General features: G+C 40.5%; 1 protein-coding gene, 1 long non-coding RNA gene and 1 pseudogene across 3 annotated transcripts in view; 1 reads left to right on the top strand and 2 right to left on the bottom strand.

Annotated features, from left to right (window-relative positions):
* Positions 1 to 24,921, bottom strand: part of LOC122811248 — a 1,815,945-nt gene that overhangs the window by 956,891 nt on the left and 834,133 nt on the right. The gene's annotated exons all lie outside the window — the stretch shown is intronic.
* Positions 1 to 24,921, top strand: part of LOC122811247 (cGMP-dependent protein kinase 1-like) — a 4,027,247-nt gene that overhangs the window by 3,860,818 nt on the left and 141,508 nt on the right. The gene's annotated exons all lie outside the window — the stretch shown is intronic.
* Positions 12,613 to 12,760, bottom strand: LOC122812453 (annotated as a pseudogene).

Here is a 24,921-nt window from a genome sequence, read left to right as displayed (position 1 = left end):
CTTTGTTAGCCAGAGTCCCTTAGTGTTGACCTGTACTTCAGAGAAGTAGATGCCAAACAAGAGCGGCCCCAGGACTGAACCCTGAGTTACTCCACTTGTCACTTGTCTGGAGCTGGATTTGGAATCGGCTACTTTTACAGTGTGGGTTCTATCAGTAAGCCATTTAGCAACCCATTGGGTGACATAGGGATTAATGCCCAACTTAGTAAGTTTATCTATGATTCCAGAGTGGGGGATGGTGTCAAAGGCCTTGGCAAGGTCTAGATAGACTATGTGGACCACCTTACCCTTGTCCATGGCTCTGGAGACTGATTCGAAGAAGTCAGTCAGGTTCAGGAGACAAGATCGGCCCTTCACAAACCCAAACTGGGTGGGGTCCAGTGTTTGAAGGTTGCCAATGTCTTTGTTTAGAAGTTCCATGATAATACGCTCCATGGCCTTGCAGATAAGACTTGTCAGACTGATGGGACGGTAGTTTCCGGGATCCAAGGTGGATCCCCCCTTGTGGATTGGGATAACTGTAGCTCTGCACCACTCAGTGGGCACGAAACCTGAGGTGAGGCTATGATTAAACATGACACTTAGGTGAGGTGCCAGTTCATATTGTAGTTCATGTAGTACACAGCCCGGGATGTCATCTGGTCCCATGGATGCTGTATTCTTGGCTTTAGAGAGTGCATTTTGTACCTGTGTGGCCGTTATTACTGGAATTTGGCAATCTTCCGGTATTGAGATGGGCCATTTAGGGGGTGAGAGGGGTTGAAGTTGGCACTGAATCGATCTGCCAGGATATTGGCAATATCCTTCGGATCAGTATATTTTATGCCATTCTGTTTTAGCTCAGAGCAGATCTGAGCATTGCCATTTAGATTCTTGACATAGTTATAGAATGCTTTGTGGTTGTCTTTGGAATCTTTGGCAATTTTATTTTCGTAACTAGCTTTGGAGGATTTTATGAGGCATCTCAGTTTCTTGCTGAGGCTAGTAAGGGAGTTTTTTGCATCCTGGGATTTTCCTCTTTTCTGCAAAAGTTTCTTCCTTTTGTTGTAAAGTTTGTTTATGGCAGGGGACCACCAGATTGGCTTCCTTTTTTTGGATGAGAGCATTTTGGTTCTATTTGGGATGGCACGATTCATGCATGAGTGGATGTGCTCATAACAGTGCCTTAGTGTAGGATTCAGCAGTTGAACTTTCAGTTCCTGTCTGCATGGGTGTCATGAAGTTTGTCACTTCTGACTTGAGTAGCATGAAGTTGGCTTTGGAGAAGTTTTTTATGGTGGTTTCTTTACTGGGGGGAGGGGGAGGGATGTGGATGTTAAGGGTGATTAGCTTATGGTCAGACTTGACTAACGAGGGGGTGACCATAGGTATGGAGCATTGATTTCCCATGTTGGTAATGACCAGGTCTAGGATATTGGAGCCCCTGGTGGGACTATGGATTAGTTGATCCAGGGCGTTGGAATTTATGAATTCCAAGAACCGTTGCGCAAAGGTGTTGGGACATGAGTAGATTTCCCAGTTAATGGGAGGGTAGTTAAAATCACCCAGTATTAGGGTGTTTGGTTCTATCTTAATATTTTCCACTATGTTTAGAAAGGTGTAGTGAGAATCTTGGGTATGGTGGGGGATCTGTAGCAAGCTACAATTTGGATTGCAGTCTTACCTAGTGTTAGTTGCACTTGGAGAATTTCAGACACATTGTTTTGGCCAACTAGCCTGGTGGTGTGAATATCCTTGGTGAATATTGACACTCCTCCACCTTTAGTGTTTCGGTCCTGGTTTGGTGGCTGAAAAGTGTGGTAAGAGTTGTAGCCTGGTATTGCAGGGGTGCTCTCTGGAGCCTTGAACCAGGTCTCAGTTACTGCACAGATATCAATGTTCTCCATTTTTAGGAGTGCCTCGAGAGAGTGCATTTTTAGGTTTAGACTTCTAGCACTGAGTAGCATTACCTTCAGATTTTGCATGTTTGTACCTGTTACGGTGGTGGTTTTGTCCTTTGAAGTTTGCCTAAAAAAGGCACTATAGGGGTGGCAAGAGCCTTAGCCAGTAACCTGAATCCCAGGGGCGACAGGTGCAGACCATCTCTGGCAAAGCATTGTGGTCTGTCAATCATGTCATCCCAGGCAGACAGATACTGGATCCCCTTTGAATGACACCATAAGCTTAGCCAATTGTTGAAGTCAATCATTTTATCCTTATATTGTGGTATCATTCTGGGCGAAGGCAGGATGCTACTCAGGGCTAGGGTCATACCTGCCTGGGCCACATGATCCGAGAGCTCTTCCATGTCTCTTTTCATGTAGTCCAGGGAGGTACGTCTCAAGTCATTCACTCCAACATGGACAATGACAGAATCATATTTGTATTTGTTGTGGAGTGACTTGAGTGCATGCGTTATGTGGCGGATCCTGGCACCCGACAGGCAGCTGACTGTAATTTTCTCCTTATTCAACCTGGTGAGAGGGACATCAGTGTGCCGGACTATAGAGTCACCTATGACTAAAGTGTTAGGTACTGTGTCTTGCCTTAGGGGCTGTTGCTGGGTGGCACAGTGGTGTTGTGAACTATGTGACACATTGGTTGTGATTGGTGTTTGTTTGCGTTTCAGCTTCAGAGGTCTTTGTTGCTTGGGCAGGTTACAGTTAAGGGCCTCTGCATATGTGGATTTAGTGTTGCTATATGTGGGTGTTAGTGGTGCGGGTTTAGAAGGGCTATGTGTTGCTTGAGGTGTAGTGTGGGTGTTAACCTTCTCCTCTTGACTGTTTAGCACAATCTTGGGTGGAGAGAGCTTTGCTTCCATTTTGGCTATGTAAGTGCATGTCTCACAGGTTGTAGTGTTGGGTGGTAGGAGGAGAGGGTTGTCTGTGTACATGAGGCAATTGCTGCATTGCCCCAGTATGCCCAGATTCACCAGGTGGACAGGAGAAATCACCGGAAGCTGACCCTTGGACATGCCTGGTTTGGGGCTTTTTTTTTTCTTTGTAAAGTATAGGAGCTGTTTCAGATTCTTGAGGAATCTCCCCATATTTAAATGATTTAGTGAATAATAGATGTAATGGTACTCTAAGTTCTTGCTCAAGTTTTCTCAGGTCACTGTTAGTAATTCCGTCTCATCCCTGTGCTTTGTTTGGAGCAAGTTTGCACAGTTTTTTTTTAATATAATCTAATTTGATTCCAGTATGTGGGGTTACCTGGATGTCACTAGGACAACTTATCACCCCTTTTGTGGAGTCAAACTGTTTTGCATAAGATTTTGTAAATATATCTACAATCTGCTGTGTCTGAGAATAAATTTTAGAATCTGCGCAGTTTATCTGTGTATCTTTACTCCTTCCACATCTTGTCTATCTATAAAAAAGTTTCCTGTTATGTTCAATATCTTTATATAATTTTTCTTGATATTGTCTCACATTATGTTTAATCTGTTTGTCCACCTTACTTATTTCAGTTTTCAAAGTTGTAGTTCGACCTCTCTTCCATTTCTTATATTTTTTGCCTCTCACCTTAATCAGATATCTTGTTCTTATGGAGATATATCCCCCTGATGTTGTATGCCTAGATTCTGATGTTAACATTTTTTTGATTTTTTGCACTCAGTTTCTCTCTCAAAACTTTCCACGTTCCATCTGCAGTTTTTCCACTGAACACCTCACTCCAGTTAGTTTTACATAGTGACTCTTTTGCTTCCATATAATCTGTAATTAACATTCTGTGCATTGGCTTAGATTTCAGTTTGGCAAAATTATCTAGCAACAAATTAACATTTATAACCCCATGATCATTGCACATCAGTGATAGGTTCATAGGTTGGTACTAGGCTATTGGCCCTTGGGCCTATACAAGCCTAGCCATAACAATTCCCTGGCTATTTCTTCCCACACTATTTACTTCCCTGGACCCCTGTCTAGCAGGGAGACTGACGTGATCCCCGGGGTGAATTTCCTTTCTCCCATCCAGTTGTCAAGGTTCCTTTTGAAGACGGCCAAAGAGGCACTCTGCTTGACATGTATGGGCAATCTATTCCAGAGTCTGGAGAGTCTGTGGGTCAGGAACCTATCCCTCCAGCATGTTTTGTTTATTGTGATGACAAGGTTTAGTTCCCTGGAGCGTGTGGCTCTGAGGGATTGATGGTAAAACTTGAAGTGGCAGTAATTTCTTTGGGAACGCAAAGAATATCTAGTATGTTCTGTCCCCTGGTTGTTTTTTTTAACTTTCTGAAGTAATTGTTCCTGAATATATACTGTGAATAATTTCCTTACTAACATTGTTGAATCAATATTATTCTAGTGTGTTTCTGGTAAATTTAAATCCCCAGGTAATATTATTCTTCCCTTCTGCTTCATGCAAGAAATATAGGAATTCCTGTAGGTCATCTGCACTTGACTTTGGTGGTCTATACACTCCAACAATTGTCATATGTTCCAGGTTTGTCTTCATTGTCACAGTTTATAGTATTGGTGTTATTGAACATGTAATAATCACAGGTCTCTTAGCTATCTTTAATCCCTATCATAACACCTCCACCTGATTTTTTGTTAGAATATCTGTTACAGTAAAAAGATTTATACCCTGACAGAACTGGTTTCCAGTCATTGTTCTTTAACCATGTTTCACAAACATCATCAATCTTGTGGGAACGTAACAAATTTTCCAAGAAAAAAACTTTATTATTAATGCTCCTAGCATCAACAACTGTCACAGATGCATCAAATGTCATCTGTGAACTGCTAAATTTTCGACCTGGCAAAAATCCTGCCTAGTGTTTGCCAAATATTACAAAATATCTGCTGCAAAAATTCTCTTCCCTGATCTTGACAAATGCATACCATCCTGTCTGAACACATGCCCAAAACTAGGCTTGGATGCTCTACACATTTCTGTTTTTTTTAAAACAGGACATTTTTTCCATGTAGGATTTTACCCCCAAAAATCTTTTCATTCACATTGACCTGGCTATCCTTTCTATAGGTGATGTGTCAAAAAGATATCCTAACACCAGTACAAGCCATACTACCAAAGAGGGCTGCCAATTCCCTACTTATAGGGTGACATCATTTTTACCAACATGAATAAAAACAGATCCACACTTCCATACATTAAGGCATTCCAAGGCTTGTCTCGCATCTTCTATTTTTGCTCCTGGAAAGCATAACACTATTTAATGTTTATTATCATCTCTGCAAATGTAAGTATCCGTTCCTCTAATAATTGAATCTCCAGTTACAAGAATATCTTTGCTGGCCAGCTCTGAAGAATCTTCAGATTCCAATACAGTATTATCTGCTCTGTCAGTTGTTATGAAGGATAGAGCTTCATCATAGTTTTATTAATCCCACTGTTTTTATTGTGTATTAAATTCTCATCCAGCTGGTATATCACAGCTTGAGCCATGTAAGCAAAATCTGTTACACCCTTTTTTCTTACAGTAATGTTCTTCAATCTTTCCACATTCAGTTTTGATTTCCTTTTCACCTGCCCCTTGCCTCTTTTTTCTACCTTTGCTGTTGGAAAAATAATGCCTTTTTCTACAGACTGAAGGTTTTCTGATAGAAAAACGTCATCATTCCCTGTAACCTGTGTCTTATGTAACAAAGCAGTGTCCTTTTTACTACATATTCTCTTTAATCAGTTTCTTTTTCTTCCTTGTTATTTGTTGTGAACTTCTTCCTTTATTTTTTTGTTTCCTTCTAAAAAAAAAACTGGATCCTCAGATTGCTGAATACTTGCATCCAGAATTCCAGAGTTGTCAGCGGCATTGTCTTGTTTCATAGGGGTTGAATGATCTTTGCAGACAACAAATGCATCATTTCCTAAATGTGTTCTATTTGTTCTATGCCTAACATTATTTCATCAGTCCCATCATTAATATATGAAACAACAGTTCCCAAGCCTTGCCAAGTACACAAGTGCAATCATTAAATCTCGATTTACTTCTAACAATGGTAAGTAAATCATCCATTTTTTGACACGAGGAGTACAGATCATCAGTATTATCAGCTGTTACCTTTAATATGCATAGCATTTATTACACTGTACAAGATATTTGTGCATTAGCAAATTAATTACATACTCATTTAAGGAATCCATATTCAGCCAGTTTCAAATGAATAAAATATTGCAAAAGGAAAAAGAATCAAAATCAGTAACCGCAGAATTCAAAGAGTACATAAATCAACTTCTATGACAAAAAAAGTCACACTAGCAATATACAACTAAATAATAAAGTACAGTAAAGTTGTTCTGACCATACAAGTTCTACAAGCCAGACAAAAGTTGTAATTCCACTCACTATCACTCTCAGTTGCACTTCTCTTAAACAGTAAAAATAAATAAATCACAAACCAAGATACGATCATAGAGATTACTAGGTTAATGGCCCTGGGGCCCTTACAAGCCTAGCCAAGAGTTTATCCCAAAAAAAGAAACCTCAGTCAGCACCTGTTGCCCCTGTCAGTGAAGGAAAAAGGTGGAACCCCTGGGATAAATTTATGGTTTCCCATCTACTCATCAAGGTTGTGTTTGAAGAGGGTCAGTAAGGTATTCTGTTTGACATGTATAGGAAGTCTATTCCAGAGACTGGGCAGCCTCTGGGAGACAAACCTGTCTCTCCAGCAGGTTTTGTTGATGTCACACATTAGATTTAGGCCTATCAAGCAGGTAATGTGCGAGGAGTTAGACTTACAGATATGCAGCATCTCCAGTAGGGCAGGGTCCGACATTGCCTTGTAGGCAAGACACAGATCACCTCTGAGCATTCTGTATGATACAGAGTACAGAGATAGTGATTTAAGCCTATCTGCATAGGATAGGTGTTGGAGGCCATGGATTCTCTTTGTGAGGTATTTCTGTGGCCTTTCCAGCTGGTGCAGGTATGTGGAGCATTACATAGCAAACGGGGCATTACACTCAATAGTAGGTCTAATAAGGGATTAGTACAGAGAGGTAATAACCTCCTTTTTTCTGAATGTGATCCTTTTACTTATGAGATGAACCAAGTCAAAGGCTTTTCTGACCACCGCCACCACATGATGGTTGAATGTGAGATTGTTGTCAGCCTGAGTACCCAGGTCTCTCACCACAGGTTGTGTGCTTAGGGGGTTGCCATTGATGTGGTAATCAGTAGGGGGTGTGGTTTTGCTGAATGGTACAATAATACATTTTTTTGTATTTAACTTAAGGCCATGACTTCAGCACCATTTATTTGTAGCTGTGAGGCTCTCTTGCAGTATGTTAACATCAAATAGGGAGTCAATGAAAGCACCCATCTTACAGTCATCCACAACCTTTGTCAGCCACAGGCCCTTTGTCTGGGCCTCTTAGAAATATATGCCAAAAGGTAGGGGTCCCAGGACAGATCCCTGGGGAACACCACTAGTGACAGATCTGCTGTCAAAGGTGGCAGCACCTATCTTGACCTTGTGGGTCCTATCTGTGAACCAGTTGGACACCCATCTGACTAGACAGGGATTAACACCAAGTTGTATTAGCTTTTCAATGATGCCCGAGTGGGGGATTGTGTCAAATGCCTTGGCCAAGTCAAGGTAAGCTGTACGTACTGCCTTTCCCTCATCCAAGATAGGATTGTTTAGATTTGCTCAAGATTTTCTTTTCTGCAGTCTGTGTAAATGTATAGCTATTTAGGCCCCTTGGGTTGGCTAGAGCTTGCCTGTGTAAAACATATCCCTTTCTAACAACTAATGGTGAAATTAAAGGTAAAACAACAAAATATGAGGTAAGACAGTGCCTTATCTTGACCTGGTCAAGGCTTTTGACACAATCTCCCACTGAGGTATCATTGAGAAACTCTCCCATCTGGGTGTTAACCCTTACATCACTAAATGAGCAGCCAGTTGGCTCACCGACAGAACATGCACTGACAAAGTTAGGTGACTCAACCTCTACCAGTAGAACTGTCACCAGTGACATACCACAGGGATCTGGGGCCTTTACTGTTCGGAATCTATTTTCCGGAAGTCCAGGCTACAGGAGATGGCCTTTGACTTAAGCTTGCTGATGCTTGCAAATTGGGTGCAATCATATAGTCTGCCAACAATGCTGACATATTACAGGAGGAGGCTAACACAGACAAATGATTGCTGCCAAAGTCACAGTCTACAACTGAATGCAAAAAAGTGCCATTAGTATTGCCTTTGGCAAACTGGAATTCCTCACTAATTACAGTACTGACATCACCCCCCTAAGCTCCAACATAGTGGTTTGAGACCTGGGAACACAGGTAGATAGCAATCTGAACTTCGACCACCAAGTGTCCACAGTGGCAAGGGCTTACACATTGTGCAGCTCATAATTAAGGGCATTGCATCTAGCTCTGAGGATATTATAACAACAACTGTACTCAACTTTCAGCAGAACATTAATAGAGTACAATGCTCACTATTGCATGTACCTCACCAGCCGCTTGCAGCAGCTGGAGAGACCACAGGGGTTTCTCAACAAGAAAATACAGGGCTTCCATACCATGCCATGATGTACATGGATAGACTGCAAGCCCTGTATTGGTAATCTGCATCGCATTGGCTTTTGAGAGGTGACCGGTGCCTGACCTACAGGGCAGTCTCAGACCCTGCCCTGATGTAAATGCTGCACATCCGCAAATCTAATGGCATAAGAGCCACTCGATTTAGGTATCTTAGCTTAACCTGTGACATTAACAGAACATGCTTGAGAGACAAATATATCTCCCAGAGACTGCCACTCCTCTGGAATAAACTTCCAAGTCACGTGAAGCAGACGTCCTCACTGACTCTATTCAAGTGCAACTTAGACAAATGGATGGGAAACTGCAGATTCCTCCTGGAGGTGTCACCCATCTTCCTTATCAACATGGGTAGTTGGTGCTGACCATAGACTCGCTCTGTGAATTACATCCAGCTAATAAGGACAATTGGGGTTACTTGAGATGAACATGAATAGGCTTGTAAGGGCTGTAGGACTGCTAGCCTAGTAACCTCCTATGAACCCATGTCAACAGTTCTCAGGGGGCAGATTACTACAGCTGTTATAGAAAGAGCATGCAATGTAATGGCAGCAGTGGCCATCAGTACATTAGCTTGCATCACAGATTGTAATACCCTTTTGCAGCCCTACTGTACATCCACACCTCCATACAGCATATGTCAATAACAGCACTATTAGGCTGATGGCCAACATCACATGAAATCCTAGCCATTATTATAAAATGAAAGTAAAAATGCCTATATGTATATTATGGAAGACAGATTGCATTACATTCTGCCACTGTCGATAAGACACACATGCACCTCACCATGACAGAATTAGCAATCACACATGCAGTGGTCTGGGGATGGCTTGCACAGGGTCATGGAAGTACTCTGCTTTATGATATGTGTATGCATATTTGACATGAGGACATCTTTCACACTTCTGCAGGAAGGATATCATGTGGCCAGAGGACAAAGGAGGATGCATGGGGCTACATGAATGGTACCCCAAGTGGTAATGAAATGAACAGAAATTCCAAAGATCACACAATGACCATAATGTACCCGCAACCAAACACACAGCAGTACACTGGGCCTGATATGAGCATTACACCTGTGTAGGCAGAGAATATGAATGCCATGCAATGTCACCATAGCAACATCACATATGTCTGGCTCTACAACTATCACATTACAATTTATGGAGTATGACCGCATTCATTGTATGCTGAGGAGAACATGTTGCGAGCACAGTAGGGCATGTATGTAGTCATATCCCTGTGTAAAATTGTCTCATATGTGATAGTTGTAGCTATAGAAATGCTTGCTGTCAAATTAGAAAAGCTATATGTGTAGTTAAAGTAGATTGCAAACACAGTAGTTAATGTTACTACCACAGCACAGGTTTGTCTTGAATACTGTCAGAGAGCATGTTACACAGGATGACATGATCACTGTATGCTACAACAAAATGTTTGGAGGAATGTTGGACATAGCTATGAATTCACATATCATTCTAAAACTATTTACAGATCACAGTATTTAACACAAGCACCAAAGCATAAGTCTAGCTTTTATAGTGTTGGAGAATACTTTATAGCTGATGACATCAGCGGAGTCTGGTGAGAGAAAAATGGTAATAACAGTATCCCACATGCTAATGTAAAATGCACTCTCTAATGTCAAGCAAGTGCACAAACACCAGTTGATTGCAGTGAGACCAGAACCCCTATTCAAGTACACGGACTAGAGTCCACCATATTTAATGCAAGCTCCACAGCACAAGTCTGACTGGGAGAGTGCCAGACAGTACTTTATAAGTGATGGAATCAGCAATGTGTGGTGAGAGGACGATGGTAATAGCAGTATCCCACAAGCTGGTGTAAAATGCTGTCTCTGATATTGAGCAAGTGCGCACACACACACACACACACACACACACACACACACACCCCAGTTGACTGCAGTGAGATCAGAATCCCTACCAGAGTACACAAACTAGAGAATTCACTACTTAATGCAAGTGCCAAGGCACAAGTCTTACTTTTACAAGGGGTGCAGGACAATTTATAATGGATGACACCATCACTGAATGTTTGACGGAAGATGTTGGGAGGCCTGTATGAAATGGATGTGTGGGCATGTCCAACTGTCAAAACATTGGTACCCCATGGGATTGTAGTGATGACTGCAGGATACACAATTATGCTCTTTTGACTAGACAAACAGACACGCACTAGTCGACTGCAGTGAGATTAGAACCCCTACCTACCTAAGTACACAGATTAGAGACCTCAGTACTGATTGCATGCACCACAGCACAAGTCTGATTTTTACAGGGCTGCAGAGCAATTTATAGTGGATGACATCATTAGTGGAGATTTGAGAGAAGACTTTGGGATGCCTATCTGAAATGGATAGCTAGTCATTTATAACTGTCAAGATATTAAAGTTATGCATTGTTTTGTTTAGTATAGTCTCCTGGATTTATTGCTGATATTGCAGATGTTTTTGAGATGGTTTATGTGTATCCTCATTCCCATTGTTTCTGTTTAAGGCTTAGTGAACCATACTTAATAGTACTCTGGATTTTGTGAGTTCTGGCTGGGGGGGTCTCTTTTCTGTAACAGTATATGGTTGTATTATTTCTTTTCTTACAGCACTTGATCACAGTGAGCCTTGTTACTAAGGCTGGATTAGAGTCCTGGATAGTTTTGAACTCTTTACTTTTATGTGTCAGACCATCTTAGTAAAAGTACAGGAACTCGCTCACCAGGAGGGCTCTTTATACCTGAACCTTGCATATTTGTGACCTAGTTTAGTAGAGAGTTAGTTGCTAATTCTGCATTCCTGAGTTTGATTTTCTTAACAACCATTTAGATGCTTATGATTCTGAGCAAGATGCTTGATTGTACAATGATTTTGAGTTGCCTGTAAAAAGAGGCAGTTGTATATGATAGGTTTACAAAATTAGCAAACAATTAAAATGTGTAGATAATACCCATTTCTTTGGCATAGAGGGAGCTAACCATGGATGACATTTTCAGTTAAGGGCACAGGAAGCTGGAAGAGCCAAAGGAAGATGGGACTGAGTGCCCAGCACTGGCTTTCTTGTCTTGGGGAGTGGGAGGGGGTCCAGATTTTCTGTATGTGGGGTGGGGTGATTTATTACTTTATGTATTCCCAGGGGAATGGCATGTGTGCATGATGCATGCATGTCCCTAGGACAGTAGCCATTGTGAGTGTTACAGCCACCATAAGGATGGGTCAAGTTGGAGAGTTTACATACCCAACTCTTACCTCTTCTAGGGACAAATGGGCAACAGGACTTTTGCTTTGCTTAGGATAGGAATTGTTTATGACAGACTTCATATCCATCAGAAAATGTATGGTAACACAAAATATTTTACTGTAGCTGCTTACTAAGTGTATATGAGCAATATTTAAAATTTGTCTCTACGTTTATGTTTTTGCCCCTCCCCCAATACTTTCGCCTTTGCCCACATTTCTTGTCTAAGAGGTTCAGAGGTATGGTCCCCAATCAGGGGCCTTTGACCTTCATTAAGGTTTGTTCCATTTGAGATATTTGACTGGAGAATTACGACTATCACTTAAGTTGTGATTACTAATATTGACAATACATAGAAACAAGTCGGTAGATGGATTTTTATCTTCAAACAGTGAAAGTTTCTCCTGATTTGCACACCATTCATATAGCTCAGCTATGAATTTAACACTGTCTTGTTCTCTTGAGCAATGCAGGCAAGGCATTCTTGGCAGTGTTTTAAACTCTGAGATTGTTCCGTTGCTTATTTCGTGCACTCCCACAGTCTGTGTATTTCAGACCTGTCAGTCTCTGAACATTAAAATTTATAGTGCTGGCCTTTAAAAATCATGGCAGAGGGCCCCAATGAGGAACGCTGTCTTATTTGCTGGGAATAGAAGGTCCGGGAATACTTACCCCGTACATTTATTGATAACAAATGTTTGTATAAGCTTATTTAACTTATGTAATAACATGACGCTAAGCATCTAGTTCTCAGCCTGCAATTTAATGCCCATGCATTTTGTTTTCTTTTTAAAATTCCGATAGCAATGATTAGTATAATAACTTAATCATTGTTCACTATATAGTCGCGAGGCTAATGTTATGTTTTTCTTCTCTTGAACATTTTACAGGTGTTTTTCACCAAGGGGCTACCTCTGGACATCAAACTAACATGGGTTTAGTTTTCAATTAGCAATAACCACGCCTCCGATAAACCTCACTGGCTATGATACTGCCACTGCGTAAAATAATATGGGCCAGGCACAAATAATAAAGGAACATATACAAATCGCTTGACCCACCTAGGTGCTAAATGTAATGCGAAATCTGTCATCTTGTAATAGTTTTAATGTGTATTAGTGGTTTTCTTTTTTTTCCTGGCTACGCAGATGCATTTGTGCAGGTAGTGACACCTATTTATTCACCTACTTGAGCTGGAGGCTGTTAACACATTTGGTTTTATGTCACCCTCGGTGTGATGTTTGATTAAGCCTGGGTGCTAGTAGCTATGGGGGGGTGCCCATTATCACACGGATATGGAATTGCAGACTGTAAGGACTAGTTAGAATTTGATGGGGAGGGGGGCCTTGGGAAAACCTGGATTCAACAAGGGGGCCGAGAATCGAAAAAGTTTGGAAACCACTGTCTTAGACGGTACACTGCTCCTAAACAAGTTATAGTTATTCTTTGAAGTTAATGAGGAAAGTTAAAAACAAAAAAAAAAATCATCACGACCCCACTGTTCTCATCCCATCACAAGATGCAGTGACCCGTGCACATTTCTAAGATTATGGAGAAAAATTGAAGAAATAATGACTTTGCCCAAGCCATTATTGTAACAAAAGTACAGCAAAATGCCTGAAAAGATAAATAAGCATCAAAAGATAAAACTAAATTGACAGGAACAGTATACAGAGATTGTCTCTACAGCACGCATTGATACGAGTTCAGAAAACTTTAAAAGCTGTAAAGACTGCTTCAGTCCTCCTGATTTGACTTAAAGAAGTTAAGCCACCTTTTCACCTAGCCTCTGTAAATCAGTTATCTGACCATATCTGCATTAGTTTAGATTACAGAAAAAAACTGTGCAGAAAGGTTACCAAGCCAGCCTAAGCATTTAAATGCAAATGTTTACTAAACAACTTTTCAAAATTCCTCATTAGCCTGTTGTAACAAAGCCAACAACTTGTTTTACGTAAAAAAAAAACTGTTCACCACAAGGGGCTATAGTAATAGTTTATCTCCAGTCCCCTGAGTAGTATGCAAGGCACAGTTTTCCACCCTCTAGCAAGATGGCTAACAGTCTGTTTTCACTCCTTCTGTGGCCAGTATGACTGCATTAGCTGTTCTAATAAACTGCAACAACTGTCTTATGCTTACTGACTGTTTTCTACTTCTATCAGTTGAAAGTAAAATCTGCCAAGAGATGTAAATATTTAAGAAACATGAAGGCAAACCTCTCGCAACAGACCACTGTTGGTAAGCACCACACCTTCACTGCAACACACTGCTAATAGATTCATAACAAGATGAGCTGTAAAGAAAAATTTGACAAAGCCTCCCAGAATTCTCTGTTAAATATCTCGGCTTCCAGCAGACTAGGTAACTTCTGTCTCCTCTCCACTTACACATACTGCAAAACCTGCAAAATTCACTCAAGAGTAATCAGGAAAGCAAGCCTAAGCCCATAAGGCCAAATGAATCTGCTTTCACTCACTGAAATGTTTTAGTCATAAGTGACTATAGTTAGGCATACACACGCCACTCTCACTAGACTGGACAAGAAGAGGGTGACTGTACATTGCTGGTCTGGTGCCAGGATCTGTGACATTACATTGGCCTTAAGGTCCCTTAAGACAGACAAATATGACTATAATCTAGTGGTAACCCATGTGGGAGTGAATGATTTGAGGCACTCCATCCAAATGGACATCCATGAAGATATGATGGAACTTAGTACCCTTGTGTTAGGGGCAGGAAAGACAATGAGTGGTCTTAGCAGTCTCTTTCCTTCACCAAGAATAATATCTACATACAAAGACAAGATAACTGACTTTAACATTTGGTTAAGTAGCTGATGTCTTTCTAAGGAGATCCAGTATGTGTCAGCCTGGGATGAAATGGCAAATAAGACTTCCTGTTTTGCCAAGGATGGCTTCCACATAGTGGCTACTACCTTTGCTGCCCTCATAGTTTATTTTTAGGCATAGTCCTCCTACTGGACATTCCTACAAAAAACCTTCAAACTCAGATTTGAACATCAAGGTGGAACTATTCAGTGTGAAGAGTCTAAACAGAAATATGCCAGAATAGAAGTCCCAGAACTTAAGGCCCTCCTGCAACTTGATCACATTCATGTTTGTATAGTTACTGAGACACTTTCTTAACGCAATGACAACTCTCCCACTTTACCAAGGTTTAGCATGTATCATGCCTTCAGACTCGCAGGAAAACTACAGGGGAGTATCTTTATTTAAAAAAAAAAAACACCATAACATCATATCCCTTTAACCACAACCCTAACTTGGAGCTTGTGGCAAGCCAAATATTACTTTACTTCATTGCTAGCTACAGATCCCCATCAATGCCACACAAAGATGATAGAAATTACCTCAACACAGTTGAGCCATTAAGTATCAAATCAAATACCTCCTTACTGTGGGTCTTCAATTACTCAAGCACTGATTTGTACACCTACACCTTTAAAAATAATTATGTTCATTTCATAGACTTCATTAATACCAGTGGACTGGAGTAAATTGTAAAGCTTTTCACTTGACTCTTCAATATCTCTGACCTGATCTTTACCATCCTATTCCCCATCTGCACCCCACCCTCTGTCCCCTTATCCTTGGATAAATCTGACCACAAATCAGTCATCTTCAATTAAATGGGTCTAGAGGTACCACCAAATGAGGCCATCTTTAGGAACTTCACCAGAGCAAACCTACTTCAGCTTGCAGAGGTGTATGCAAAATTCCCAACAATCCCCTGCAAATGGACCTACTGCGAGGGCTGCTGCATTCACCTCTGACTGTGAACAGTTGCATAGAAAAATCAGTACCCATCTGCCCTAAATATAACTATTAATTCAGGAATAAACCTTTCTACTGTAACTCACATATTAATAAACTGTACAACAAAAGAAGAAAAAAAGCTTGCAAGATATAACCATCTCCCTACATCAAGACTACACTAAAACATGTCATCAAGGAACTAAGAAACACCGTTAGCAAATATAAAGAAGAGTATGGATTTAAGGTTGCTACACAATCCAAAGGAAGCTAAAAATCTTTCTTCTGTTATATCAGAAAATTAAAGAATAATGTCCAACACTGCACTGACCTCATCAATAATACAACACACACTGACTCCAACATTATAACTAACATAAAAACGGCGGATTTATGCTAACTTTACACCCTCTATCCTCATTTCTGCTCCTACTGTCCCCTTTTTTGCCTGTAATCATCCATTTGAACAAGTCTTAGAATTCCCTCAAAGGCTAAAAATGAAACTTCCATGGGGACCATACAACATAACACACTGCATTCTCATCAGTGCCATGTTCGCACTATCTGAGCATCTACTGAAACTATTCAACCTTAGCCTATTTGCAGGATTTGTTCTTGATGCCTGGAGAACAGCCACTGTGATACACCTATACTAGTGGGGTCCTTTTACAGACCCAGGTAATTGTAGACCCATCAGCCGCACTAGCCCTATATGCAAACCCATGGAATAGCTCATAGCAAAACTCATTTATGCAGACATAAGCAACTTAACTGATGTAGATCCCAACTGGTTTAGTTTTGTGAAGGCAGGTCCTAGCTCCTTTTTTGTAGAGGTTATAGGGGCTGTGGAGAGTAGTTTCTCTGTGCACACTGTTTATCTTGAACTGGCCAAGGCTTTTGACATAGTCCTCGATACTGGTATCAAAGAAAAATTAGATGAGCTTAACGTAAACCCTTGTTATTGTCCACAGCACTACAAATTTACTTTACAAAATATATCAAATTGTAAAGATGCTGGTTCCCGCTAAATGTAAATTTAGTGTAGTTGACCAAGTTTGCTGATGACTGCAAACTGGGCAGTATTATTTGCTCATCCACTGATATAAAAAAAGAAAAAAAATCCCCAGCAAGGGCAGGAAGATGCATATCATGCAAAAAAGTGAAACATAGCAGCTTTTGGCAGAAAAGTTGTTCCCACCTCATATGCTATAAATGGTACTGCTCATCAGACAACTACAGTCACTATAGGCCAACATAATTATGTGAATATCTTTCTCTCATTTGATCATCATATTTTTGCCACACTCAGGAAATCCTTCTATCTGGCCCACTTAATTTCCAAGAGGGTATCTTCAAGATCCAAAGAAGTCATCTTACTACTGTACTCTTCTGTTACCAGACCCATCAATAGATAAAATGCCACCTTTGGTATGCACATATACATTCATATTGCTCAAGTGCAAAGGTCCTAAAGACTTCTAAGCAATATAATCAAAGGTCTTAAATTATTCAACTACCCTGACAGATTATCATGACTCTCCTTATACTCAGTAGCTTACAGGTGGCTGTGAGGTGACCTGTGTGTGTCTCTCTCTCTCTCTTCGAGCCAAGAAGGACCCTATTTCTTTGCAAAACCTATGGCTCTACAAGCACCTACACTAAGGACATAAGTCTACAGGACTAAGTAACAAGACTCTCTGTAGTGATAGGTTCTTAACTCAATGTACTCCTAACTTAAGGAATTAGCTACCACTATAGACAAAACAAAGTACTACTTTGGGCTACCTTTAAGGCTAGTCTTGATGACTGGATGGGTATTCACAAATTTACACCAGATTTACCATGTATTCCCTGCTCTGTTTGGGAGTTGATCACTACTAAATGCCTGAAAAGGATGGCAAGAACTTTTGTTTGTCAGTTTAAAGCTGTATATGGGTAGGCGTCTTGCTGGCCTAGTATGTTCCTATGTTTAGATGAACAAGTAATTGGCAGTGCACTTTTAAACATATGTTGGCAATCAAAAATTGTATCATTCTGAAAGTTCACATGGCTGTATTACCTGAAAATGATAAAGACCCATCAGACTCAGCTTCATATAGATCCATTTCAGTTTTAAATCATGATTATCAAGAGTTATATGTCTATACTATCAAAAAGAATGGCAAAGGTGTTACCAAAATTGATAGATATTAATCAGCATGATTTTGTGGAGAGAAGGCAATGTTAATAGAATAGTGATGATCCAGATGGAGGCAGAATGTAAGAAAATACCACTGTTTTGAGTGGATCTTGATGCAGAGAAAGTACTCGAGAGTATGTTGGGATTTTGTGAGTAGGGCAAGCATTTGCATTCCCCCAATACAATGTTGTCTTTTGGCTTTTCCCGGATAGGGGGTCGCCACAACAGAACTCCGGTCCACTAATGATTGGCAGTAGATTTTCATGAACGCCGAGGTGCCAGCTCGACGTTCAACCTTCAACTAAGGCATGCCCATTTACGCATGTCTTTCAAATGCCCACCCAACCACTGGGAGGACATGCAGACTCCACACAGAAGGCACTCCCCACACTCCAGCCGAGAATCGAACAGGAGAGCCTCTTGCTGTGAGGCAACAATGCTACCGCTGCACCACCGTGGAAGTCTGTTTCCCCCAATACAATAATAAGGTTAATTAGGAGGATATATATGAAGGACTGAAGGCAAGAATTAAATTGAGAACTTTCCTCTCTGACGTGTTGAACCGAGGAGACAGGCAGGAGTGTCCTCTTTATTTGCTTTAAATTTAGAGCCATTGGCAAAGAAAATAAGGGGCTCAGAAACTCAACGATATAACTTACAAGGTAATGAAGAAAAGTTGGCTTTATTTGCAGCTGGTGATATTTTGTACCTGATTAATCCAGAAAAGGGCATCTTAGTGTTGTGAAACATTTTGAAACAATTTCATGTCGCTTCAGGATATAAAACTAACAGAGATAAAACAAAGGCTATACTTATTAGTTATGTACCCACACAGGAATTAGATCAGCAATACCCATATTTATGGGGACACAACAGGATGAAGCATGTATGGATTTAAAAGGCTTCTGTTATAGGAGCTAAGGGTATGTAGGAAGAGACTAAAAAGATAAATCAAAAACTGGAAGCACTTGTTTATGAATATGGATAGTACTGTACAACAGTGAAAATGTTTTTAGTCCCATTAATATTAAATACAGGTCAAGTATATCTTTATCAACCAGTGGAGAAGTTGTGGACAATAATAAATAAAAAATTGAAAGAATTTATCTGGGTGAGGAAGAGGGAGAGAGTTAAATGGGATAAGCCAATCCTTCCAGTAGAGCAAGGTGGTTTAGAATTTACCTGATCTGAAGGGATATTTTAAGAGATACACATTTAAGGTTCATATAATGCAAGCAGAAGGTTATAATTCTAAGTGGAAAGGGATGAAGAAGTAGTAGGGGGACGTTCAAGAAATAAGGAGAAAATGAGACTTTAGATGCAGATCCTTAAAGAGAATAATAATACAGATTATCATATTCATAAAGTAGCAGAAAGTATTGTAAGAACTAAGCCAACATCAGTATAGAGAAAGGGTATTTTGCCAATAGGGATGACTACAAGTAGGGATAGAGAAAATAGCAAAAGGGGACGGGAATTTACTGGAGATAACTAGGAAAGGAGCCAAGGTAATTGAAGCAAATAACTAGACAGAGAAAGGTAATAGAGTGTGATGAGCCAAGGCGACGTGGATTGCAGACTACAGACTGCCTTCTACACTAGGAACACTTATTAGAGTATAGGCAAAGAGAAAGGGCTAAGGGAATTATAGTGAAAGACCTGCCCTGGAAGAGTTTTTAATTGAAACTAAACTAGAAGCTGCTGATAAAAAAATGGATAACTTTTGCGCAGCAGCTGTAAGAATCAATCACAGGATGTTAGAAAAGATTAAGAAGAGAGACTGGAAAAGCGATGTGCAAGAAAACAATTCTAGGACATATGTATGGCTCCCAAGTATGCAACAAAGTCTAAAAGGATAAGGATCTTTGCTTGGAAGTATTTGCAAAGATATTTTAAAACCTTAAGCAGACTTCAAAGAATTTTTCCTCAGGTAGATAGGAACTGTTTGCGATACGATGGAGAAGAAAGAGGTAACTGGGAACATGTTTTGGGAGTTTAATGAGTTGGCTGAGAGAGTAAATATTCTGCTTTTAGTGTAATGAACTGGTTAAAAATGGCTTTCAGTGGATTTTTCTGAAAATGTAAAATAAATATTCTGCTTTTCAGTGTAGTATAGAGTGCACTTAGTTGGAACTCTTGGCAAGAAGTCAGAAGTAAAATATTTTCTCTTTTATAAACTATGCAGTTTGTGAAATTCTCTATCTACAAGCAGGTCAAGATAAACTTTTGTATGCAGCTGTGTTTCGTCAACAGGACGTGCAAGATAAGAGCAAGGCTGAGGAGTTATTCTTCAGGAACAGAATGTTTGAGATATGAAAAACAAACTATCAGCAGACCAGCTTCAAAGGAAAGACTTATTATTCTCTAAACTGCTGATGCAGGCAAAAAAGACACTATAAAGATTGGGACTTCTTTTGTATGAGAGACTTTGATTCTTACAGATCTGATGCTGCAAGCTGAAGTACAGCTTTGTTGTTTGTGTACATCTTTCATTGTTATACTAGATGTCTACTTCGTATGCAGAGTAAAGAATGTCGTATCAGATGAACCATCTCATTGTTTTCATTGAGTAATGGTGCAGACTACCTGATTAGTGTAGTACTTAAATTTTGTAGTGGTGAGACCAGATCAGTCAAAACAACCAGGGGGTGACCTGTAGAGGTGCCTCTCACAGTGCGACATTCATGTGCAGTGATTCTTTTGAGCCAACTCTTCTTTCCTAAAACTATGTCCATTGACTGGAGGACAAAAACTGCAGGGCAGTACAGTAATTTTTCATCAGATGGTGAAATACAAAGAGTGGGTCATACTGTCGGACCTGACTTCACCAGCATCTAGTGACTGACAGCAAAAAATTATTCCACAACTGATCTTCGTGTCAAGCCTGATCACCTTGTCCTGAACATTTGTGGTAAATATTTTTTCTGTTTTTCTTTTAACAATGCCTTTAACAATGAATGCAATTCATGAAAATGCCAAAAAGAGCTCTAAGTATTTTACTGTTGATGTATCTAAATCATATATAGATGTGTGTAATTATTTAAATGCATAGTATAATCAGCAAGTTAGCACATGTAAGTCTTTACTACTTAAGACAGAAAGTGTCATAGAATGTACAGAAATGTGTTATTTAAATGTTACTTTTTGCATGCCTTGTCATAAACGTATTGTACAAAACCTGGAACACAACCAGGATAAAGTAATGCTTGAAGCACAGACAATGGTTCCTGTTTCTATATATCCTGTTGCAAAAAATGATTAGAGGGTGATGTAAATGTCAAAGTTTGTACTTTACAGCAGGGGCGGCCCATGCTATTGGACTGCCGGACTGCAGCCCCCTCAAAACAAAAAGAACTAAAAATAAAAATAAAAAATAGAAAAAAAAAGTTTTTAAAAATTTGCGGACTTCGCGCATGCGCAGTAGTCCAGACTACTGCGAGTCTATGCGCATGCTCCAGGCAGTCTGGCAGTCCCGATAGGGGGACACAAGGATACGTCTGTGCACTTTTAAAGTGCACAGACTCGCTGTGATAATGCATCGGAGCCGGACTGCAACAGCAGCAGTCGGGAATTACTACAGTCTCGTCGGGGAAAGGCTTTGAATTTCAGGGATCTCGCGGGTCTTTGGAGTATTGCGCGGGCAGGATGTATGTTGGTTGGATATTATGGAGAACGGACAGGTAAGTGTATGGTGCTTTTTACTTTATGTCTGGTACTTGCTTTGTTTTTACTGTTTGAATGCTTGGTATGGTGCTTGCTTTTATACCTGTTTGAATTTATGGGGGGGGGGGGTGTATGTAGCATTTCTTGAACATTTCTCCTCAATTAATACCACTTTTTTAGCTCTGTGTATGTGTGAGAACTGTGTGTATGCAGAGATTCTACTAGGTGTGCATCTGGATGCCACAGGAAGGAGAAAAAAATTTAATTTTAGTATATTTAACTATTGCCTCAAGGTTAGATGATGTGGAACCGAGGTTTGTGTGCATTAATACCTAGTTCAAATCAGAGAAGCACAGTGGAGTGAGACACCGACCATTTAAAGCTTTTCTATTCTTTCTTTGGTGAACATGTTGCAATCATGTCTCAGCTAATTAATTGTGTTAGAGTTCTGAAACTAAGCACGATTACTCCTTTGACCACAATTTATTTGGTACACCATATGCAGTACATTGATATTGTTTTAAAAGATTAGTTGTCATTCTTCAGTGATGTTTGCCAACTGGATAACAGCTGAATCACACAGTACTTACTTATCTAGATGTTTGTGAATCAGCCTGTCCAGATACTCTTTAAAGTATGACTTGCAAAAATGCAAGTGGCAAGTGTTACAAAAACAGTAAGATGAGAAGAAAAAAGGTGATACAGAAAATGTGCAAAAAAAAAAAAAAAATCACAGCGGTACACTTAAATCATAGCAGCTGAGAGTATAAGCAGTAATATGCACTGTCAGTGATGTGAGGGTAAGATGGCTACGTAGGTGCTTTACCCTAATTTGTTATCCATGATCAATAAAACATTTAATTGACAAGACAGCAGCACATTTTGAAGCAATTGTTTTTTGGCCATCTTCATATGAGTGATGATGATGGAGCTTATAAAGTACAGTTTTGTACCTACCATAAATGTAGATGTTCGAAGATCCACATTGCTGCAGTCCTTACATATGGGTAGTCCGCTGTCCTCGGTCGGCCCGAATACCAAAGTATTAGGCTGACGTCGGTCAAGGCGCTTAGAACTGACATCAGGACGTCAGGGTACAAAAGCGCATGACCGACGTCATATCCTCAGTCTTTTCTTGCCCCAGATGTCAGAAGGCCCTAAAAAGAAAGGCCAAAGCCAAAAAACAGCAAAGAACAACCAACCACCCCTGCACTAACCATATTTACAATATTTACAACCCAAACCACACAACCACCTCAAACTACAGAGGGGAAGGAGGGAGGGTAAATTGGACTGCAGCAATGTGGATCTTCGAACATCTACATTTATGGTAGGTACAAAACTGTACTATGTTCTTCATCTCACATTGCTGCAGTCCTTACATATGGGTAGAATCCCAAAGCAGAGGTAAGGGAGGATGGCAAAACTATAAAGCATTAGGAGCTGCCAAAATGCCCTGTAAAATTGCAGTGGCAAATCCAGCCCTAGATTTAGAGTAAAGTGGAAGGTGGTAATGCTTAGAGAAAGTATGCACTGAACTCCAAGTAGCTGCCTCCAAAATATCTTTAGTAGCCACCCCCCTTAAAAAAGCTGTAGAAGTGGCAGTAGCCCTAGTGGAATGAGGCCTGATCCCAGCTGGAATCTCCTTACCATGATGGGAATAACAGAAAGCAATACAAAACCAATCCACTTAGAAATAGTTTGTTTTGAAACAGGTTTGCCCTGAGAACCCAAAGCAAAAGAAACAAACAACTGCTGAGACTGCCTGAACCCTTTAGTTCTGCTCAAATAATATCGCAACTGTCTGTGTATATCCAAAGTGTGCAAAATCTTTTCCCCTTTATTTTGGGGGTTTGCATAAAAAGTAGGCAAATGAATAGTTTGGTTTAAAGCCACACTAGAAACCACTTTAGGCATAAAGGAAGGGTTAGTACGCAAATATACCCTATCCTTGAGGAAAATTAAGAAAGGCTCAACCGCCATAAGGGCCTGTAATTCAGAAACCCTTCTTGCAGAGGTAATGGCCAACAAAAAAGCAGTCTTCCATGATAAATATTTCAACTCGGCAGTAGCCGCAGGCTCAAAAGGTTGTAGAGTGAGTTTCTCCAACACAAAATTGAGATCCCAAGCAGGAGTAGGAGCTCTACGTGGGGGTCTTATATTCTTTGCCCCTCTAAGGAATTGCTTAAACAAAGGATGAGAAAATAATGGTGGGTCACAGTCATAGTGAGAAGAAATAGCTGCAGCATGAACCTTAATAGAGGAGAAGGACAAACCTTTGTCCAATAACTCAGTAAGGTATAGAAGAGAAGCACTTAAATTAGGTTTAGAAACATCAAAGTCCTTTGCTGTACTCCAAATTAAAAATCTCCTCCATTTATCTGCGTAAACTTTCCTTGTACTAGGCCTTCTGGCCTCCAAAATAACATTCAAAACTTGTTGTGGAAGCTGAGACCCTCCAGGGTCTAGAACAGAATATGCCAGGCTGTTAGATGCAGAGACTGAAGTTTGACATTGATTAAGTGACTGTTCTCCTGAGACAGCAGGTGTGGAATCGAAGGCAAAGGCCATGGAGGCTCCACCAGACTTCTCAGTAATGGGTACCAGTGCTGTCGAGGCCAATCGAGCTATTAAAATCATGGTTGGCTTGTCCTGTCTGACCTTCAGGAGTACCTTTGGGAGGAGAGGCAGTGGTGGAAAGGCATACACGTGAAGATTGCTCCAATTGAATGAGAGAGCATCCACTTTCCAAGCTGTGGGATGAAACCTTTTGTGCAAAACTTTGGCAACTGGTAATTTAGTGGAGAAGCGAACAGATCTATGTCTGGAGTTCCCCATAACACTGTCAATTTTTGAAATACATGAGGATCCAATTTCCACTCGTGGGGATCCATTATTTGTCTGCTCAACACATCTGCTAAGGAGTTCTGTGCTCCTGGCAGAAACCTTGCCTGAAGATTTAGCTGTAAACTGAGAGCAGTCTCCCACAAAATCATTGCTTGCCTGCATAGAGGGTATGAATGTGTCCCCCCTTGCTTGTTGATGTACCACATGACAGTTGTGTTGTCTGTTTGAATCAACACCTGCCCTGGAAGAAGTAAATCCTTGAAAGCTATCAATGCAAATTGGACTGCTAACATCTCCTTCAAGTTGATATGTAAATGTTGAAGTCTGGCAGGCCACGTGTCTTGTACCCATTTTCCATTTAGATGAGCTCCCCAAGCTTTGTCTGAGGCATCTGTCGTTTGAATCTGACTCGCCTCTGGTCGGGTCACAGAGAGTCCCTTGTTTAGGTGACATTCCTGAGCCCACCACAAAAATTCCTTTTGAATGCAAGGTATTATCTGAATGACAGTGTCCATATCTTGGCAGTGTTGCGTCCATACATTGTTGAGATACCATTGTAGCTTCCTCATATGCAGTTTGGCATTGGGAAGTACCAGAATACAAGATGCCATGAACCCCAAGGCTTGAAGGACTGTCCTTGCAGTCAGCCTGGACTGATGAGACAACTGATGGAAATAAAGAGAAAGATTCTTTTGTTTGTCCGGGGTC

The sequence above is a fragment of the Protopterus annectens genome, chromosome 9.part0 (genome assembly GCF_019279795.1).
Source record: "Protopterus annectens isolate FY-2018-M chromosome 9.part0, PAN1.0, whole genome shotgun sequence".
Taxonomy (NCBI): domain Eukaryota; kingdom Metazoa; phylum Chordata; order Ceratodontiformes; family Protopteridae; genus Protopterus; species Protopterus annectens.
The sequence above is the reverse complement of the archived record's forward strand: the minus strand, read 5'-3'. Positions and strand labels throughout refer to the sequence as shown.